This window comes from Bubalus kerabau, chromosome 2, assembly GCF_029407905.1.
Source record: "Bubalus kerabau isolate K-KA32 ecotype Philippines breed swamp buffalo chromosome 2, PCC_UOA_SB_1v2, whole genome shotgun sequence".
Taxonomy (NCBI): Eukaryota; Metazoa; Chordata; class Mammalia; order Artiodactyla; family Bovidae; genus Bubalus; species Bubalus kerabau.
Window position 1 is genome coordinate 81,309,253 of NC_073625.1, and position 22,575 is coordinate 81,331,827.

At 36.7% G+C, this 22,575-nt stretch overlaps 1 long non-coding RNA gene across 1 annotated transcript; it reads right to left on the minus strand.

Moving 5' to 3' along the window:
* Nucleotides 1–6,577: 6,577 nt before the first annotated feature.
* On the minus strand, nt 6,578–21,260 carry LOC129643408 (uncharacterized). Its single transcript, XR_008710294.1, has 2 exons — nt 20,264–21,260; nt 6,578–8,766 (listed from the first exon to the last, which is right to left on the minus strand). It is a non-coding gene; the product is annotated as an uncharacterized LOC129643408 (long non-coding RNA).
* Nucleotides 21,261–22,575: the final 1,315 nt, after the last annotated feature.

Consider the following 22,575-nt stretch of genomic DNA (forward strand, 5'->3'; position numbering starts at 1 on the left):
GTGAAAGGGGAGAACAGGCATTGTCTTAATCTGTGAAGCACAACATCCAGCTTTTAGCTGTTTTTGACAATGAAAAGCAAAGAGCACAGCCCAAACTGAGGGTTTGACACAAGCTGGTTGTTCATTCTCTTGGGATCTGCATTGTTCTAGCCACTGGAGTCCTGTGAGCTAAACAGGCACCAATGAAGAGAGTGCATACCATCCTTGTCCATTTGTTTAACGTCATTCTCATTGTTATACATCCCCCAAGCCTGGATTTCCCAGGTAGCCAATCTTGCTATCCTGCCTGCTGTGAGTCCTCTATGAAGATGACAAGCACCAAGAGATGGCTGACTTTGTTCTCAGGGGTATCTTATTGTGAAAATCCTGTGATTGGCAGCTGTTGGGAAACAGGACAAGGAGACTTTTTACATCTGTTTACTGCCTTGAAGTTTCTCAATTCCATCCCACACTGACTATTGTCTTTCGTAGAAGAGCTAGAATTTCTACCCTTCCAATGCAGATGCCACAGAGCTACAAAGTTTAGGGCAAAATGAAGTGAGTATCACTGCAGAGTGGAATGCTATGATAGGCTGGCTATTAGAATATAAACATTCTTACATTCTTAACAAAATATTTCATCTTGTTATTTTTTGTATGATGTAGAAAGCTTAGTCTATATTTTTAATATTTGATCAATAGAATAAGGCCCATTTTTTTAATTGGTTCCAACTTCTTTGCTTTTTTTGTTTTTTACAGCTAAAATTTCTTATTTCTTAATATAGCTAAAAAAACTGTGGAATTCACATGTCTCTAGCTGTTAACTGAAAGGTTCAGTTTTAGTTTTACATTTTCAAATAGTTATTGTTTTTCTTTATTTGCCTGTTTGCTGCATAACTGCTGTGACTCAGAATTCCATAATTTGTTGCTTGATTATCTTCAATGCTACACTCCAAATCTGATAGAGTAATAAAATCTGGGGCATATGTAAAACATTAGCACAGAAATCATATTATAGAACTTTCCTGAATGAAGAAACCAAACTGGTGGAATTCCCACGCCCATTATGTTGTCTAAAACTTTCTGAAAAATGTTTGACTGTGGCATATAATTTACTCAACATAAGTGGTTTCCATAGAGCTTTTGAAAAGCTTTTCTGTCACTTACTAGCTTTAGGATGATGAGATTTTAAGCCCTTTGATCCAGAGCCTGTGTTTCACAGTCAAGACTAAATACCAAGACTAAAGTACAACCAACTTCCCAACTTAAGAAAAGGATTGAGTTATGTATAACCTGAGGGGGAAAGAAATCAGTGTGCCTTCAGTTGCAGAAATATGTGCTAAATGAATATAAAGCCTTGAAATACGCAAGTCAGCTAAAAAGTATCAAGAGTTTCAAAGTGAATGCATCCACCTATATTTTTCTTTCTCCTTAACTTTATATATATTTAAATATATATTCATATATTTATATACATGTATTATTCATATAAAACAAAATATTTTATTTCATGTTATTTTACAATAAATTTATATAGAAACTTATTCTGTTTAGGATAAGAAAAACTTTGAATACTTTTGTAAAGGAGGAAAAAGTTATTTTTCCTACTGCCCTTCTAGCTTTTCTGACTGGGGTCCTATAAAGTAGATTGTCAAAAGACAGATTAATAAGAGAAAAGCAAGCACATTTATTTGATAGAAGTTTTATGAGACATAGGAGCCTTCATGGAGAAACAAAGACTTGAAGAAAAGGTTAAGCCTGAACATTTTTGTATTAGGTTTGGTGAAGAGTGAAGTCAGGGAAAGCAGCAGAAGACAAAAAGGGCATGAGCTAAGGGTAGTGAATCAGGGAAACGGTAATGACCATTCTTTCAGATTCCTCTTGGCACCCCACTGTCTTTGAAGATAAGGATACTCCTTTCTTTCAGGTTTAGGTAGGGCATCTCCCACATAAGGGTGTTATGGCTTCAGGTAAAATAGCCAGGCCACTGAGTCCTTCCTGCACCTGTCACTATCAAATTCCTTCATCTTAAAGTAATAGTACAACTTGCCAAGGGGCCATATTTTGAGGCAGTGTGTCTGAGGTCATATGTTCATTTTCAACATAATAGTTTGAACCATTTTGAATTTTTTAAATAACTTTGATTTTTCTCTCCCCTTCCTTTGCATCTCTTATATGACTGACATCAAGAAATACAGTAAGAAATTCAATAGTGTGGAGTTTCTTCTAAGTATAATAAACTATGAAATATCATCATTAAGAATTTTATGCTTTTTATCCAAAAAAGCCAAGAATCATATCTATATGCTATACTGGCATGAATTTGAGCAAACTCCTGGAGATGGTGAAGGACAGGCAAGCCTGGTGTGTGGCAGTCCATGGGGGTTGCAAAGAGTTGGACGCGATTGAAAAACAACATATATCGTATAAGCTGCATAATATATATCAGAAACTAAGTAAAATCATCCATAGAATGAACACGTATAATTTATATGGTATGTATAAATATATGTGTAGTGTGTATTTGTATGTTATGTATAAATATAATAAAAATATATGTATCAATATATAATTGATCTATATTTATGCACATATAGGCATATAAATTGGGCTTCCCTTGTGGCTCAGCTGGTAAAAGATCCACCTACAATGCATGAGACCTGGGTTCGATTCCTCAGTTAGGAAGATTCCCTGGAGAAGAGAAAGGTTACCCACTCCAGTATTCTGTCCTGGATAATTCCATGTATTGTATAGTCCACTGGGGTGCAAAGAGTCAGACATGACTGAGTGACTTTCACATACATATAAATTTTAAGTGAGTATATTGTATATATACAATATATTATATATATATATATATACATATATATATATATATGTTCAGTTCAGTCACTTAGTTGTATCCGACTCTGCGACCTCATGGACTGCAGCATGCCAGGCCTCCCTGTCCATACACATGCATATAAAAGAGAAATCCAAATACTAAGCCCTGAGTTATTCCAAAGTTTAGAAGCCAACTAATGAGGAATCAGCAAACAATGTTCAAAAGACATAGGTAGTGAAGTAAAAAGAAAATTGTAAGAATAGGTGCCCAGTAGCCAAGTCAAAAACAGTGTTACAGTGAGGTAGAAAAAAATTAGCAATGTCAAATGACTCTTATAAGTCCAGGATGGAGATGATTAAATTGCATTCAGCAACAAGAAAATGATCAGAAATCTTGATAAGAGTGCAATTTCATATGAATTTTGAGGGGAGGGTTATAACTGGAGTGCTTTCAAAAGACAATGGGGAAAATATCATTGGCATACTTTGAGATATTTCCATTAAACATAGAAAGTAGGGCAGCAAGACTAAAGAGTCACAGACAATTTTACACTAAAATCTAGTGGCAAATTCTTTGAAAGAAAATCAAATAAGATAAAAATGTTACCTAGATTATCACAAGCCAGAAATAACTAGTGCACAATATGTTTATTTTGACTCTCCTTTCAAAATAAACTCATCAACAAGGAATTTTGTCATGTTTTAAATTTAACTTTCAAATAAAATAGGGTTTATTTTGAATATGAAGTACTATAGAAATATCATAAATATTGGGATAATACAGTATATTAAGTAAAAATGCTTATTACAAAGCACAGCAATCCTTAAAGATACAGTAAACTAAAGATATACAAACTAAAATGTATAGTAAACTAAATATTAAGCTAAAATAATAGTAATCCACTAAAAATACAGATAGATGGATAGACAGGTGGGGCTGGTGATACAGAAAGGAATGTTAATAATAGTCATCTCAGGAGGATAGGACGGTGAAAACATGTATTTTAATCTTTTTACTTTTCTACATTTTTCAAATTTTCTATAATAAATATAGCTTTCTAATTAAGAAAAAAGAGCGAGAAAAAGATTTCAGTATAGTCCCATTGCTCTGCTGCTGCTGCTGCTGCTGCTAAGTCGCTTCAGTTGTGTCCGACTCTGTGAGACCCCATAGACGGCAGCCCACCAGGCTCCCCCGTCCCTGAGATTCTCCAGACAAGAACACTGGAGTGGGTTGCCATTTCCTTCTCCAATGAATGAAAGTGAAAAGTGAAAGTGAAGTCCCTCAGTCATGTCCGACTCTTCATGACCCCATGGACCGCAGCCTACCAGGCTCCTCCGCCCATGGGATTTTCCAGGCAAGAGTAGTGGAGTAGGTTGCCATCGCCTTCTTCCCCATTGCTCTAAAATAACCTGTATTTCTTTTCTCATGAGACCTACCTCTCCAGGCTTATTTCACACAACTTGGCCTTCCTGGCCTTCTAACCCAACCCTGACTCTGCTCCAGCATTAATGAGCTATTTTTAACTTCCTGAACAAAGTATGCTGTTGCATATCTCTGTGCCTCTGCAGATATTATTTTGTCTACCAAAACTTTCCCTTTCTCCCTCATTTACTTGGCAAAGTCTCCTGCTGAGCCACATTTGAGGATTCTAGTCAAGTATTTCTTCCTCTAAGAAAGGTAATAGGACACAATTCTGACAAAGCTTTTTTCCCCCACTCTTTCTTCTTTGAGTCCATTGTTTCTTAACATTCCAGAATTTAAAACTCATTTCTGATCATCTTATCCTAACTGCATGTGCCAATCAAATTGAGAACATCTTTTTCAAATTTGGACAAAGTTATTAGCAGTATATACCACTAACCTTCTTTATTTCCATCTCCTGGACTCTTCACCTTGAATTGCATATGGCTGGCCAACACATAGAGAATTTACACAATTTTACAAAATTATAAACTGAGTCTACTTGGTGCCTTTCAAAAGAACTAATTCCAGGAAATGTCATAAGTAAGAAGCCAAGAATTAAGACATCCCTTTTAAAAATTGTTGAGGGACAGGGAGGCCTGGCGTGCTGCAATTCATGGGGTCTCAAAGAGTCGGACACAACTGAGCGACTGATCTGATCTGATCTGATCTGATGGAGGTTCTGTTTCTTGACCAAGTCTTATACCAGGAGTAAGAAGTTAGTTACCGTAGTGCATCTTCACTAAATTTTTTATATCAAAAGTGGGACTTTACTTTCCATTGTCTTGTTAACACTCAATCTCTCATAAGAAGCATTTAGGTATTATCTGTTCAGTTTTTAAAACTTGGTTCCAAAATCAATATTTTGGTACACATTTGAAGTAATCAGTCTTCAGTTCATTTCTGACCTACTTAAGTATAAGAGGTCATTTTGTTATCATAGTACTTGCTCTGCAGTAACAAAGAATGAGGTAGATAAAGAGGAAGAAAAGGAAAATAAAAACTTTTATCTTTCTGTACTTTCTCGTGTTTCAAGGCCAGAGAAGCATAAACAAAATTCAAAAGAGATAATCCATATATGTGTATACATTTCTACAGCAGCAGTTATTTTGCATTTTGATCATTTATTTTCATGCTTTGCTCCACTATTAATTTGAGGTGCTTAAGATAGAAACTGGGTCTTACGATGCTTTTGAACTGTGGTGTTGGAGAAGACTCTTGAGAGTCCCTTGGACTGCAAGGAGATCCAACCAGACCATTCTGAAGGAGATCAGCCTTGGGATTTCTTTGGAAGGAATGATGCTAAAGCTGAAACTCCAGTACTTTGGCCACCTCATGCGAAGAGTTGACTCATTGGAAAAGACTCTGATGCTGGGAGGGATTGGGGGCAGGAGGAGAAGGGGACGACAGAGGATGAGATGGCTGGATGGCATCACTGACTCGATGGATGTGAGTCTGGGTGAACTCCGGGAGTTGGTGATGGACAGGGAGGCCTGGCGTGCTGCGATTCATGGGGTCGCAAAGAGTCAGACATGACTGAGCGACTGAACTGAACTGAACATCTCTATTAGCACTACCTAGATAACTACTATAATGAGAGAAGTGCTTAGTAAATATTTTAATGAATAAATGAATGGATGAATATCAGAATATCTAAGGCAAAACTCCTATCTTTTAGAGGCTTATATATAGGATCCAATAAGGCAAACAAAACAACTATAAGGCAAAGAAAGAAACAATTAATTGTAAAAGTCCAGATTTATCTCACAAATTACTTGTACTCTCTAGGGCACAGCAACGCACTCCAGTATTCTTGCCTGAAGAATCCCATAGATAGAGAAGCCAGGAGTGCTACAGTCCATGGGGTCACAAAGAGCTGGACACGACTGAAACGACCTAGCACAGCACAGCCTAACATTAGAAGAGAGACATTTTGATCTAAAGCAAATCTCTATCATCCTGTTGTTAAGTGCTAATACAAGAACATGCATGAGTTTAGCAATAAAAATGTGGAAAAGTAGGGATACCCAAACAAAATAAGTGACTGCCAGTGCAAAACAGATTGAAAAATATGAGTGAAATGAGTTACTGTTGAGGGTTTACATTGGCACAGGCATTCTGGAAGTAAATGGCAGTGCTTAGTACAATTAAAGTAGAGGAAGGTCCTTGGAGGCAGGGATCATAATTCTGAATAAGGATCTCAGAGAAAATCTCCCATAACCTGTATGAGAGCAATCAATTGCAGTTTTACCAGTAAGGGCAGGAAGCACAGGTAACTGGAAGTGTGGGTGAAAAAAAACGAGGTGGACACACACTTGTGAAATTTTATTCACCAGTTAGAAACAACTAGATGAAGATTATAATAAACTATATATTACTTAAAAGCAGCCTTGAGTTTAAAAACAGATAAGGAGCAGAGTAAGATTTATAGCCCAATACCATATTTAAAATTTTAAAACACACAATTACAAATATTTCTAAATATTTTATACGATTACATGAATGTTTAAAAACATATCAAACACAATAGAATGGGCTTTAATTGTATGATAGGAAATAAAATAGAGATTAGAAGTAAAGGGAAATAGAACAAAAATGAGGTTTGCATACACTATTGAGCAATATCATTAATACAACTTTCTGTGTATAATATAAAATACTTTTATAAGTGATGGGCAGAAGCATGGGAAAATTTTAATATATAATTTATAAACAAATGCAATTTGAGCTGCCAAATGGTATGTTAAATTATTTCAACTTTGAAAAAAACTTTAAATATCTACCTGTCTTTATGTCGTTTATAACTGTTCCTATGATCGAATTAGAGAGATACACTAATCTCTGCTTTAAATAAGATCTTTGTATTTCTTCAGTTTTGAATATTTTATGGCTTTATACAATGCCAGCTATTGTTAGTTAGGCACCGTTGATGTTGTAATAATGAACTAGTTGCACAAATGATATTTAAAAAATCATCCAAAGAAGAAAAGGAATGCAAAATTCTGAAATAGCATTTTTTAGAAGTTATATATTGACATTTCTAAAGCAATTCTAAGTTAATTGCTTTAGAGAAACAGACTATCTCTTGGGGAGAATAGGATTGTGATAAAAGTTTACAGTAATTTACAATATAGACTAAAGTACTGCAGCACAGCCCATATTGAGGGGCCAACAACACAAAATTTCCAATTACTCTGGCTTTTAATATTTCACAACTTTGAAAATTATAGTCAGGGTAATATAAATTATAGAAGGAGATATTTAACTGAAAAATATGTGTAACCAATCCCTGAGCACATATTTATAATTAATACTATGGTTCTGCATGATTTGAATTATAACATCAGAAGCCAATAGAGTAAAAGAAAAGATTATTAATTCAAAGATGCTGTCTCAGCTTATCTATGCAGCTTAATGACTGTGTGATTCTAGATATTTTATGTGACTTTTGTGGATAACAGATTTCTTATTATGATTAAATAGGTTCATAGATATAAAGAATGTAGAATAACGTACAAACTAACACCGTAGTCGTGATTCTGTGAGCTTCTGTTTCCTTCTTTTTATAATGGGGATAACATCTTGTGAACATTTTCCCTCAACTTTAATGTAAAAATAACTATCTAACTCACAAGGTCACTGAGAGAATAAGAACGCTAATTTTGGGTGGTTTGGGATGACCTAACTTAGAAGGTGATACTGGAGCAGCTATCCAAAGGCAGAGAAGGAGACAGACCTACAGAGATCTGGGGGGATGATACTCTAGATACAGTGAGTAGTGAGTCTGAGAGACCTGAAGAAGGCACTTTCCTGGCATGTTATAGTGACAGCAAGATGAGCATCGTTAGAGCAGTGACTAACAGGAGAAACGACTGAAATCAGAGAAGTGTTAGGGACCAGAAAATATAGAACATTATAGATCATTTTAGGGACTTTACTCTGAGAAAGGTACCCACTGGAGGATTTTGAAGAGTGACAGGATTTACTTGTGTTTCAAAAAAAAAAAAAAAGTCTACCTTTTATTTTGAGAATGGGCCAAAGTGGGCCAAGAACTATATTAGGGAGAGATGTTGTTGTTCACTTGCTCAGTCATGTCCAACTGTTTGCAGCTCCATTGATTGCAGCATACCAGGCTTCCCTGTTTTTCACTATCTCATGGAATTTGCTCAAACTAGTGTCCATTGAGTCGAAGATGCCATCCAACCATCTCATCCTCTGTTATCCCCTTCTCCTTCTGCCCTCAATCTTTCCCAGCATTCAGGGTCTTTTTCAGTGAATCGGCTCTTCTCATGAGGTGGCTAAAAATAAAGTATTGGAGCTTCAGCTTTAGCATGAGTCCTTCCAATGAATATTCAGGGTTGATTTCCTTTAGGATTGACTGGTTTGATCTCCTTGCAGTCCAAGAGATTTTTTCAAGAGGCTTCTCCAACATCACAGTTCAAAAGCATCAATTGTTTGGCACTCAGCCTTCTTTATGGTCCAAATCTCACATCTGCCAATGACTAATGAAAAAACCACAGCTTTGACTATATGGACCTTTGTTGGCAAAGAGATGTCTCTGCTTTTTAATATGCTGCCTAGGTTTGTTATAGCTTTTCTTCCAAGGAGCATGAGTCTTTTAATGTTGAGGCTGCCCCACACAGAGCACAGGTTCTAAGCCTGCATCAAAGGGAAGAAGGTAAGGTGGAGGAGCCCTTGCCAACTATCTGTATCCTTTGACACAATTCCCTGGCCAGAACTAATCATATGGTCTTACCTAACTGAATGAAGGTAGGAAAAGTATGGGAGTACATAGACATTTGGTGAGCAAGATGACTGCTATAAAGACAGATGGTAGATGGTTTACTTCCCACGTGTGCATGCATGCATGTGTGCTAAGTAGCTTCAGCCGTGTCCAACTCTTTGCTACCCTATGGATTATAGCCCTCCAGGCTCCTCTGTCCATGGAATTCTCCAGGCAAGAATACTGGAGTGGGTGGCCATGCTCTCCTCCGGTGATCTTCCCGACCCATGGATTGAACCGTTGTCTCATGTCCCCTGCACTGGTAGGTGGGTTCTTTACCACTATGCCATCTGGGGAGCCTATACTTCTGCCAAGTTCATACTTTTAAAATGAAGAGCTCACTATATCCTTGGCCTACTAAGGAACTTTCACTAAGTATACTTCACAATCCATAAATTTTACCTCAATTTAAGGGTGGTGGGGATCTCCCAATAGCTCCTTCCTAAATTTTCAGATAAATTTCAAGCTCCTTACCTTGGCAAGAAGGATCTTTTGCTATCTAGCCCTTGCCTACTTCCCCAGTTCCTTCTATTTCTCTGCTTTGCCATATTGGACCTGGACTGGCTTTGCCTATTTACATTGAACTATTTCCTAATGCCTTAAAATTCATAAGTGTCTGGAGAAACTTCCTTTCCTTTCCTTTGCTCCCACAGGTGCCTCTGTTTGCAATTCTACAGAACTTCAATCCTTCCCAGCCCTGTCTTATGTTATTATTGATTCACATCTCTCACTTCCTCCCACAGAACACCTGCAATGGCAGGACCATGTATAATTTGGCTTTGTATATCCAGTGATTAAAAGTTGCTGGTACACAAAGGAGGCAATTAATAAACATTTGCTGAATAAATGAATGAATATTTATTTGTCTTTGTTATGGTTTTATGTATTCATTTGGCTTTTCAAAATGCAGATTTTTCTTAATCCAACTGTTTTCTTTTTTAAAGGATCAGCATGGGTTGTTATATCAAATGTTATCTTTTATTCCTCAGCATGTCCAAATCTCTGAGCAACCATTTTTCTTTTTGTAAAGCTTAATCTATCTTTGAATAATTAGCATTTAAACCATTAAAATCCTTCTCTTGGCAAATTACCATGATAATAATAAAACCACAAAAATGTCTTTTTTTCCTGTGCCTTAATAAAATACAATTAAAATTTAATAAAAGCTCTGTATTTCCATTTATCCAATTCTGCACATCCTGAGGGAGGTAACAGCAGTGTTACAACCAGACCAATTAAATAGCCAGTTATATTTAAGTTCTTTAATTCACATAAAGGTGAGTGTAATTCTGTACTTACCATTCTAGAGTTGTTCTTGGCTTTTTTTGAAAAAAATGTTCACTTTTATTCAGTTCTATTCATTTTTCAGTATGTTGCCGAGCAAAAAGTTCTTATCTATTATTTCTGCTAATATTCTAATGATATTTCTAGCATGTGTGTTTCGTTGTCCATTTTCTTCCAACAAATTTCGGCTTATTTAATAAGCACAAATATCATCATTTTAAAATGCACTGTCCCTACTCCTTACGCACCATTGTTGTCACAGAGAGAAAAATGAAGAGGGAAAAATCAGAAGTAAAATGTATATTTTTCACAGGCTAAATTTTATTAAAAAAAAAAATAAAACATAAGAAGTGATATTTTCCAAACATCTAAAATATCTATGAGGCATTTTTGCAGAAGCATGGAAACATTTGCCCTTTTATAAGATTTGAAAAGTGTATTCTCAAACATGAGTGAAAACTGAATTAACATATGCTACATGCATCTTGGCATTTTTTCAAAATAATTCAGGTTCACTCTCTTCATTTTACTGAGGACAATAATAGGTGAGTTTGTCTGATATTTTATGATAAAGGTCCTGTGCACTAGAATTGCTCTTGTAAACATATATATTTGGGAATCCCCTGGTAGCTCGGTTGGTAAAGAATCTGCCTGCATTGCAGGAGTCCTAGGTTTGATCCCTGGGTCAGGAAGATCCCCTGGAGAAGGAAATGGTAACCCACTCCAGGATTCTTGCTTGGAAAATTCCATGGACAGAGGAACCTGGCAGGCTACAGTCCATGGGGTCACAAGAGTCAGACACATATATATTTATCTGCATTCAAATGTTTCCTAGGTTTATAAATCTGGAGAGACAGTAGTTTTTGAAATACTGCTAGAAAGTGAAATAAGAGTTTGAAAATGTAAGAATATTTTCTTCCTCCATCTCCAGTAGCTGGTGATTCCTGAGAGAGGGATAAGTACTGCACATACTTGTTTTGTGGTTTGTTTTGATTAAATACTGAATCAACTTTACCATTGCTTAATAAGATACTTAAAATTCCTACATAAAAGATATGCCTCATATTTCAAGCCCAATAAATCACAGTTTCAGTTTTCAATTGAGACATTTATCTGGCAAACTTAACAACGCCAGCAGAAACCTAATGGTAGTCTTTTTTTTTTACTTTTTAACTTTTTGTGGCCAGGAAAAACAAAACTGGGGTTTTCTAAAGGTAATCTTCATAGCATTACAGTGAAAATCTGAGTAGAATTTTTTTAATGGAGGGCAATAAATTCTTCTGAAGGGAAAGTTCTATAGTCAAACATTCTTTTCTTCTCCAGCACTGTCAATCACCAATGCTCCTCTTTGCGGAAAGAAAAACTAGAGCTCAATGTTTAATAATAATAATAATAGGATAAGTAACACACATATTTTTATCTTTATTTGATAATTCTATAAATTATATTGCTTATAAGTACAGAAATAGCTTAAGAAATATTGTTGACAGATGACTACTTGGGAGGAAAATTATGGTTATTTAGGAACTAAAACATTGTCATTCTTTTAATAGTTAATAAAATAATTAAAACTTTTTCACTTGCTTTCATTTTAAATATATTATTGAAACCCTGAATGCTAATTTCAGAGAAAGGAAAATATCATGACATGCATTTTATTGCCTTTAAAATATTATGACTAGAATTATGTTAGAGCTAGTTTTTTTTTTTTCTTTTATTTTTTTAATTAATTTTATTTTATTTTTAAACTTTACATAATTGTAGAGCTAGTTTAACTATATCAGTTATACTATACCAACCTGCGGAGAAGGCAATGGCACCCCACTCCAGTACTCTTGCCTGGAAAATCCCATGGACAGAGGAGCCTGGTAAGCTGCAGTCCATGGGGTCGCTAAGAGTCAGACACGACTGAGCCACTTCACTTTCACTTTTCACTTTCCTGCATTGGAGAAGGAAATGGCAACCCACTCCAGTGTTCTTGCCTGGAGAATCCCAGGGACAGGGGAGCCTGGTGGGCTGGCGTCTATGGGGTCACACAGAGTCGGACATGACTGAAGTGACTTAGCATAGCATAGCATAGCATACCAACCTGAGTTCCTCTTGGGCATTTGTGTCCAGTTATGAGTGCTTAATTTTTGATTATATACTAAAATTTCACTTTGATTGCGCTTGCATGTATACCTGGTCTAATATCTACATTATTTGCATGTGCAAGTTAATGTTCACTCAAAATGGTTTAATATTCTTTTAGACCAAGGACTCCTGTTTTGGAGGGCATAGGAAAGGTGATAGAATTTCTGCATTTTCAGGATCATCTTGAATGAACACTTTGTTGCACTCTGAAATCTATATTTTTCTCAACATTGTCATTTAAAATGTCATTATATACCTTTTTGGTATTTTTAAATGCAATAATTTCAAGATGAGGCAGATCTCTTTGCTTGCATTTTGAAGCAGTTAGACAATTTAAAACTTTCCAACTGGCTAATTTTTACTGCAATCTGGTTATTCTCAATCTTGGCTGGAAAGCATTGAAAGCAAATTAAAACCGAGGCCTCACCCCATACCAAATGAATCAGAGTATCTGGGGGTGGGGCCAAAGGAGAGGTACTAAACAAAGGAGGGGGTGAGGATTAATGCACCATGAGCTAGAGAACCATAGCAATATAACCTTAGTGATATTTTATTGGAAGTACTAGTTCTATCCACAGGAGGTTTCTATGAATAGTTCTTGATAAATATTTTAGTTTCCAGGAAGAGAACTAAGCCATCTCTAGCACAGCCAATGCGAACTAAACAATTGTGAAAAATACAATCCACAACAAACCAGGTTATTTTGCTAAAAGCTTCCAAAGCACACATGTAATGCCCAATTTTCCATCTGCAAACTCACTGCTCTAAATCTGCAGAGTCTGAGACGTATCTGTAATTCTACTGAAAGTCTTGTCTAAGGAAATTTCCTGTGCAGTTGGGGAGGAAAAACCATGGGCCCTTTTTGTGCCCCGCCTGATCTCCTCCAGTGCTTCTTATTGGTTCTGCACTACTTAGCTGAGGATACCCTGCACTTGGGAACCTTCTTTCTGAGGATGGTCCATGAACTTCCTGATTGTGCCTAAAATTTGACACCATTCCCCTCCTCCACAGCCCATAGCCAGTGACTGACTGATAGAGGATAAAAAAGTCCAGCTCTATAACCAGGTGAAACCATTGCCATGGCAACAGACTAGGCTGATTTGGCTTCACCTGATCATACCTTGGCTCACCTTCTGTTTCCTGCCTTGCCTACTTCCAGCCTTAATCATTTGCAGATGGAACTATCTCTAACTTGTCCTCTAGGAAACCCAACCTAAAATGTAAGACTATCTCACATACTGAAGTATGGAACAAAAACACAAGAACAATATTGATAATGACATCTAACTCAAAGTGAGCCTACTCTGTACCAGACACAATGTAAAAGAACTCTAATTAATCATCAATCACTGTATTTAATCCTGTAGTACCTATTAATATCATCATCACTGCTCCCTCTCTGCAATTTATATATACAGAATCAGAAGTTTTGAATAGATACATAATTTTCCTAAGGCTCTCAGCTAGCCAAGGAACCGAAGCCTACAGTTTTAACTTCTCCTTCAAAAATTCAGTGTTTAAATGATATAGATCTATACAGCACAGAGAGCTATGGAAACTATAAAAGGCATTGGTTGGGATTTGATAGACCTACACACTTACCATGGGACGGACACTTATTAGTTGTACAGATTAGCAAAGCTACTTAGGTCCATAACTATAAGGATTACACAAAGCTCATATCTAAAGCTCTTATCAAAGGAGTTACTGAAAACAAAAGAGTTAATTTCAAAATCTAATCCATTTCTTGGAGTCACAGAGTAACTTCAAATCTCAGTTACATGAGCAAGATAGTTAGATGTACATTTCTCACAGAACTGAAGTTACTAAGGCTGAGATTTGATTTATTGATCAACAATGTGAAAATATATATCTATCTCAAATTGTTTATGGCTAGGATTACACAAAGAATTAATGGGTACTACATGAAGTCTGGCAGGCTACAGTCCATGGGATTGGAAAGTGTCAAACACGACTGAGCAACTAACACTTTCACTTTCACACTTAACACAGATCCTATGGCACAGCAAACACTGCTGCTACTGCTAAATCACTTCAGTCATGCCCGACTCTGTGTGACCCCATAGACGGCAGCCCACCAGGCTCCCCTATCCCTGGGATTCTCCAGGCAAGAACACTGGAGTGGGTTGCCATTTCCTTCTCCAATGCAGGAAAGTGAAAAGTGAAAGTGAAGTCACTCAGTCGTGTCCGACTCTAGCGACCCCATGGACTGCAGCCCACCAGGCTCCTCTGTCCATGGGATTTTCCAGGCAAGAGTACTGGAGTGGGGTGCCATTGTCTTCTCCTACAGCAAACACTAAATGACATTATTTCCTTTCCTAAAAATGGCTTCATCCAAACTGATATAAAAAATGAAGGCAAAAATTTATAAAAGGGGAAGAATAGATAAATCTCTTATATAGCAGAATTCCAAGTTAAGTGGTATAGATATTTCTCCTTTAAGGAGGGGAGCATCACTCTCTACCTGCTAAATGTTGGTACTGCACAAAGACTTACTTCCAAAGACAACAGTATGAAAGGAGAGGGAAAGTGGTTTTACAGTGGAAGAAATTGGCAACCACCTCCTCCCAGCAGGTGATTAGAATTAACGTTAATGATAATATTTGCTGATAGTGTGTACCCTTGATATTATGTGATGAAAATAGCACTTGTGTGCTTTTTTTCTCCTAAAATCCATAGCATCAGTCTAATCATGAGTGAAGCATAAGATGGATCCAAAATACCTGAACTCCTAAAAACAAAATACCTGAACTCCTAAAAATTGCCAAAGTCTTTAAAAAAAAAAAAAAAAAAAAAAAAAAAACAAGAAAAGTCTGAGAAGAAGTTACTATCTAGAAGAGCCTATGGGAACACAACTAAAGGTAATGTGATATCCTAGACAGCATCCTGAACAGAATAAGAAAATTTAAAGTAAACGCTAAGAGAATCTAAGTAGAAACAATGAGAGACTTTATTTTTCTGGGCTCCAAAAATCACTGCAGATGGTGACTGCTGCCATGAAATTAAAAGATGCTTGCTCCTTGGAAGAAAAGCTATGACCAAACTAAACAGCATATTAAAAAGCAGAGACATTACTTTGCCAACAAAGGTCCATCTAGTCAAAGCTATGGTTTTTCCAGTAGTCATGTATGGATGTGAGAGTTGGACTATAAAGAAAGCTGAGCACCAAATGATCAATGCTTTTGAACTGTGGTGTTGGAGAAGACTCTTGAGAGTCTCTTGGACTGCAAGGAGATCCAAACAGTCCATCCTAAAGGAAATCATTCCTGAATGTTCATTGGAAGGACTGATGCTGAAACTGAAATTCCAACACTTTGGCCACCTGATGCAAAGAACTGACTCACTGAAAAAGATCCTGATGCTGGGCAGGATTGAAGGAAGGAGAAGGGGATGACAGAGGACGAGATGGTTGAATGGCATCACCAACTCGATGGACATGAGCCTGGCATGCTGCAGTCCATGGGGTTGCAAAGAACTGGATATGACTGAGCAACTGAACTGAATGAAAAGAATCTAAATAAAGACCTTAGACAAAAATAATATATTAATGTCAGTTCATTGGTTGTAACAAACAAGCCATACTAATTAATATAAGGTGTTAGCAACAGCAGGGCTTCCCTGATAGCTCAGTTGGTCAAGAATCTGCCTGCAATGCAGGAGACCCCAGTTCAATTCCTGTTTTGGGAAGATCTGATAGAGAAGGGATAGGCTAGGACTTCCCTTGTGGCTCAGCTGGTAAAGAATCCACCTGCAATGGGGAAGACCTGGGTTTGATCCCTGGGTTGGGGAGATGCCCTGGAGAAAGGAAAGGCTACCCACTCCAGTATTCTGGCCTGGAGAATTTGAACAGGACTGTTTAACAATAGGAAAAATTATGAGGCATATAGAAACTCTCCATACTCTCTAAAAGTTTTTGTAAATCTAAAACTATTCTAAAACAAAAGGCTTATAGCAAAGATCTTAAAATATAATTCTTTAAAAGGAAATCACTGGCAATTAAGACAGTGTAAAAGTCACCTATATCATGTGTGCAGTGTAATATTATTGTTATTTAGTCTTAAAACAGAAGGAGATTTTGACAGAGGTTGTAACATAGATATTATGCTAAATGAAACAAGCCAGTCACAAAAGGATATTCCAAGAGTCAAATTCACAGACACAGCAAATGGAATCATGGTTGCCAGCATGAGGGGAGGGGACAATGATGAATTAGTGTTTAAGGGGTACCACATTTAAGTTTGGAAAGGTGAAAATTTTCTGGAGATGGTTAATGATGGATGTCTCACAACAGTATGAGTATAATTAATGCCACAGAAGCAAATACTGAAAAATGGTTAAAATACTAAATTTTATGTTCTGTGTACTTTACCACAATAAAATAGGTGCCTAATGTCAAAATAAGTTCATGCATATGTAGGACTGTAAGTTCCTTGAAAAGAGGCATCATACCTTTTAATTTATTTTGTTATTTAACCTCTTAGTGCCCACAATGGCATCTGAAATGTATAAGGAATTTCAGGGTGGAAATATCAGGAAGTGATAATAAAGATTTAATTAAACAAAAGAGAAAAGGTGTGATTTCATAAAAAAACAGAATTTAATGTTACTATCACAACTATTTCATTTGGTTTTCATAACTTTTAATCAATGTAATGGATATTGGTGGATTCACACTTTGGGAAGTGCAGAATTTTAACAGATGTATGGATGTATGCATTTCCCTTTTAAAGTTAAATTGGCAAAGATTAAGAGTTCTTTTAAAAGTTGACCTTGAAAATTCTTAAAAGAGAAAATGTACTCACACATTTAGCTTAAGTGTTACCTTAAACCATGACAATTCAAGTAAGTGGTTTTTACCATGATAAAGAAATCTGAAATTCTTACATTCTCTTGTTACAATGTTTTCTGCAGAAACATGAACTATAATTTTTTTTAAAAAATTCAACAAGTCGTATTCCAGGGACTTTTTTTTTTTTTTTAACTACATCTGGCCTCTCAGCTTAGGTGCATGCCTGGGTGCTAAGTCACTTCAGTCATGTCCAAATCTTTGCAACCCTATGGGCTATAGCCTGCCAGGCTCCCTAGTCCATTAGATTATCCAGGCAAGAATACTGGAGTGGGTTACCATGCCTTTCTCCAGGGAATCTTCCCAACTCATCGGTTAAACCCAGGGCTCCGGCGTTAGGGGCAGATTCTTTACTGTCTGAGAACATCTGTGCTGTCACTTAACTAAAATTTACAATGGACACTACATGGAGCTTTCTACATATTTTTCCAGAGGGCCTTCCCTTACAAAGCCAGAATCACTAGGATATAATTATCCATAGCTTTTTCTCTCTCTCTTTTTTTTTTTTTTTTTTTTGGTGAAGTAGCAAAATCTACTTTTACAGACAGTATTTCCAAATGTCAGATATTTAAAATACCATCAGAATTCTTAGCATAACTACACCTTGGCTTATATATTGAGGGCAGCATTTTACTAATCAGTACTGAGAATTAATAAATGATATTGACAGTAGCTAGAATTCATCAGCTCCTCAAATGCTTCATGCTTGATTTTTAAATCTATTTAAAAATTTCTAATGTACTACTTTTAACTGATAAAGTGGTTTGATAAAGTATCATGTGTCAGGCATTATGCTAAATCCATTAAAAGCATTATCTGATTTAATCTGAAAACCACTGTATGAATGAAGTTTGCTATTCCAATTAAAAAGATGAGGAAACTGAGGGTTAAGTAATTAAGTTAAATATCTGGATCATGATTCATGCAACCAGTTAAGTTAAGGAGCTGGACCCCTCCCAAATATCATCTCAGCAACTGCACAACTTACCTATTTTTAAGGAAGACGCTAAGCATGACATATGAGTTTCTCAGATTCTTTTTTACTTAGGCTTACAGTTAACAGTTAGCTATTATTTGACAGCTTTTATGCTATAGACATTTTCACTATTCCACCTGTAGCTTATTTCTGAGATAAAATTGGAGGCAGAGATATTTATTGTGCTCAAAGATCAGAAAAACAATATTAAGATCTAGGGACTTCCCTGCTGGTCCACTGGCTGACTCTGTGCTCCCAATGCAGGGGACGTGAGTTCAAAGCTTGTCTTGGGAACTAGATCCCACATTCCACAACTAAGTTTGCAGGTTGCAACCAAAAAGATTCCACAAACAAAAAGGTCCTGCAAACTGCAACTGAGACACAGTGCCGCCAAATAAGTAAAGAGAAATATTTTTTAAAATACCTAGTGACACCTGTTTTGAGTTTTTAACCACGCCCTACCCTTTGATATTTTACTTTTTCCCCAATGGCAAAGCTAGCCATAAAAATAACACATAGGACAAATAAAGGAGTTGGGAGATTTGCCAAACTGCTCTTTGGTGGAAGGGTTTGCACCTGCTTAGGGTTGCCGTGGTGGCGTAGTAGTAAACAGTCTGCCCACCAGTGCAGGAGATGCGGGTTCAACCCCTGGGTCAGGAAGCCCCCTGGAGGATGGCACGGCAACACTCTCCAATATTCTTGCCTGGAAAATCCTTTGAACAGAGGAGCCTGTGGGCTACAGGCCACAGAGTAACAGAGTCAAACTCAACTGAGCACAGCATAGGCTTGCCTTGAAGGTGTTGAAAAGCTACATGCTCATTCTCTTTTCCAATTTTCTCTTTTCCATTTTTTAAAATTTTGTTGATGAATGATTCTCTTTTCTTGTCTCTTTTCATATTTCTGTTTTTTTCTATACTCGTATTCCCTTATCTACTTTTTGCCCTGTCTTTCCCAGTACCTTTCTCTAGGCTATTAGTTCTGTTGACTCTTCCTCTCCCCTAGAGGGAGAAGAAGCCCCATAGAGCTTAGAGTTGGAGCAGGATGAATCAGATGGAAACATTTTAAAACACACCTTGCTGTTCTGTTCCTCTTTATACCTACCATTATTTGACTCTTCTGCGTAACCTATTTCTTGTAAATATTCTTTAGGAGCCAATGTTTGCCCAAGCACAAAATTCAATTTTAGATTCTTCTCATCTCATGTTCTTTTACATTTTCCCACCAAAAATATTAGATATATAGCCATAACAAATATATTTGCCATTGGATCAGAGTTTGTATTATTTTCTCAGTTTTTAATATACCTCTGTTTCTTTTTAATAGTCAATGACTGCTAGCCATTAAGTGATGCTAAGTGAAAGTTGCTCAGTGACGCCCAACTCTTTGCAACCCCATGGACTATACAGTCCATGGAATTCTCCAGGCCAGAATACTAGAATGGGCAGCCTTTCCCTTCTCCAGGGGATCTTCCCAACCCAGGGGTGGAACCCAAGTCTCTCACATTGCAGGCAGATTCTTTACCAGCTGAGCCACAAGGGAAGCCCCTTGTGGGGGCTAGCCATTAGAGAAAGTCATCTTTAATGCAATCAAATACATGTTCAGTGAAGTTATTTGTACATAACTCTACTTGGGGTTTAATTTCCTTTTCTCACTTAAAATATTTTTCTAAAGGCTTTTTAGAAAAAAAAGCCTTTTTTTTCATTCTCATATTTTCCAATTCATAAATGATGGTTGGTACACTTGAAACTGTACAGAAAGGCAAAATAGAAAATTGAGTAACCTACTGATTTAGAAAATTAAAGAGGTTATATTAAGAGGATATTAAAGGAATAATCACATTTTAGATAAGTTTGGGAAACCTTCCTAATGGCACTAGGACACTCTTATTCACATCTACTCAACAAAAATAAATATGTATTTATGTATTCATAGTATATGAAACACACACAAACTTACCCAGTGATGTAGCATCCAGATAGTCCTTCAATGTAGGGCTTGATATCCTGGCCACTGGAGCTATGTCAATAGACAGTCTTCACAACACTCTTCAGGGACCACCTCAGATGCACAGTACTGCTGCCCAAGGTCATCTTCCCCTAAGGCCACGTTCCTACTCATGAGTGTCCCACAGGATGCTCTGACTGGGGATGTAGGAGAATAAAGCTCTGGCCATCCTGACAGAGCTCAGGGCAGCTCTAACAGGCCTTCAAGTTTCAAACTAACCTGAAGGGTCAGCTGAAATGTGTTAAGTCAGAAGACCCTCAGCTTGGCTTTCTCATCAGTCCAATCCTGAAAAAGGCATTTCCTTTCTCCACGGGTGTAGATATGATGGATCTGCCCTGAGGCTTGGCTTCCTCCTCTACCAGTTCTGCTTATAGCCCCTTCTTTCCACAGGTATTGATTTGGGGTTGCTCCATCATAAACAGCCTGCACACTCCACACCCACTCTGAGCCTGTCTTCTGGGGAACTAATTAGCAATTTCCTAATAATTTTATGCTTTTATGTTTAAAATAAGTTAATAAACTATATTTAAATGTTACACATGCTTTTAGAAATTAAATCCCCCTTAGGTACAATCAATTCTTCAGCCTTCATATCATCCAAGTTTAATTAAAGTGAAGATACATAAGATACCCTATAAAAATCAAGTGTCAAATATGCTTAAATGCACACACACATAAAAGTAAATTTTACCTATGAGGGTAATAATTCCATGAAAATAAACTTTGGAAATAAATAAAATGGGGGGAGGGAAGCCTGCAACTAAAAGTTAAATGTTGCAATCAAGATGAAGGCTCTTTTTCACCAATGGGAATTGGAATTAGGTATCTAAAAAGGTATATAAAAAGGTATCTTTTTATATATAATAAAAAGGTATCTCCACTCTATCAAAGTGGAAAATGGAGAAGGAGCAAAAATAAAATGTGAACTGAACAAAAGAAAAACAAGTGAATCCCTGATGGCAGGAACTCAATGACCTATAATTCATGACCTTCAGATCCAAATGGGTAGAATACCTTGACACTCAGCAGGCCTGAAGCAGGCAGCAGCTGTTCCTAAATAATTGCAATTTGCTACAACACAGAAGATAATACAAAGTTCTCTTCAGAAGACATTTTTCAGAACCAAGTAATTAAAATTGCTTATATCAGTTGGTGTGTTTAGAAATGAAGACAAATAAACAAAAAAGAAAAGCAAGACAAGAGTAGGGATAAGGTGGAGAGAAGATCTCTCCTCAAAAGAAAAAACTAAAACAGTATTTTCTCTTCCATTCTAAAGTTCTTTCCAGTTACCATTATATGACTTAACAAAGATATTCATCTAGTAAAATCCATTGACCCATTTGATTGTATCATCCATCTTGACCCTTAAGTTTATTTGGGGCACGTAGGTATTTCTAGAGCCACCTGGAATTAAAAATAACAACTACAAGCAAAGCAGCTCGTAAAGGAAGGATTAAGATATAATATAATCCTTGAAATATGTTTGCATTTGAAGTCCATGTTTGACACCAATCCACTAATTTCTAATGCTATCATGGGAGCCATATCAAAATATGTTTTCAGTACCTGGGATACCAATTTTAAAAGCACCCTACCCAAAAGTGGTCTCACTACTTCTGAGGGATTCTGTTTCAAATGACTTTAGGTATGGCCTGAAATAATTATATACTTGAAATGCAAATCTAGAAACTCCAATCTGAAAATATAGACTGGATCATGGATTTTGACAGATGATGACAAATTTGAAATTATTCATTGATTCATCTTATTATTTAGTAACAAAACTGATATCAGACTAACAATACTAATGTTATTTCATATTTTAGAGTATTTATGCTTTTTTTTCTTTCTGTGAGTCAAACCAATTTTCTTAGCAAAGGACTTCAGTAGTAGCTGCCCTTAAGACTATCATCTAAGGTGTCCTGTACATTCCTAACATCTATGAATTTCAGTTCTTAAATTATTGAGTCAAAACAATAAGCATTTGAAATATTTCTATAACTATCCCATATTTCTTTTCCTTTTTATTGAAGTATGGCTGATTTATCGTATTATTTTTTTTCAGTTATACAATAGTATTTTTATAGATTCAGTGTTTTTATAGATTGTTGCTGTTGTTGTTCAGTCACCCAGTCATGTCCAACTGTTTGTGACCCATGGACTGTGGCACACCAAGGCTCCTTGTCCCTCACCATCTCCTGGAGTTTGTCCAAGTTCATGTTCATTGCATTGGTGATGCTCTCTACTCCTTCTGCCCTTGATCT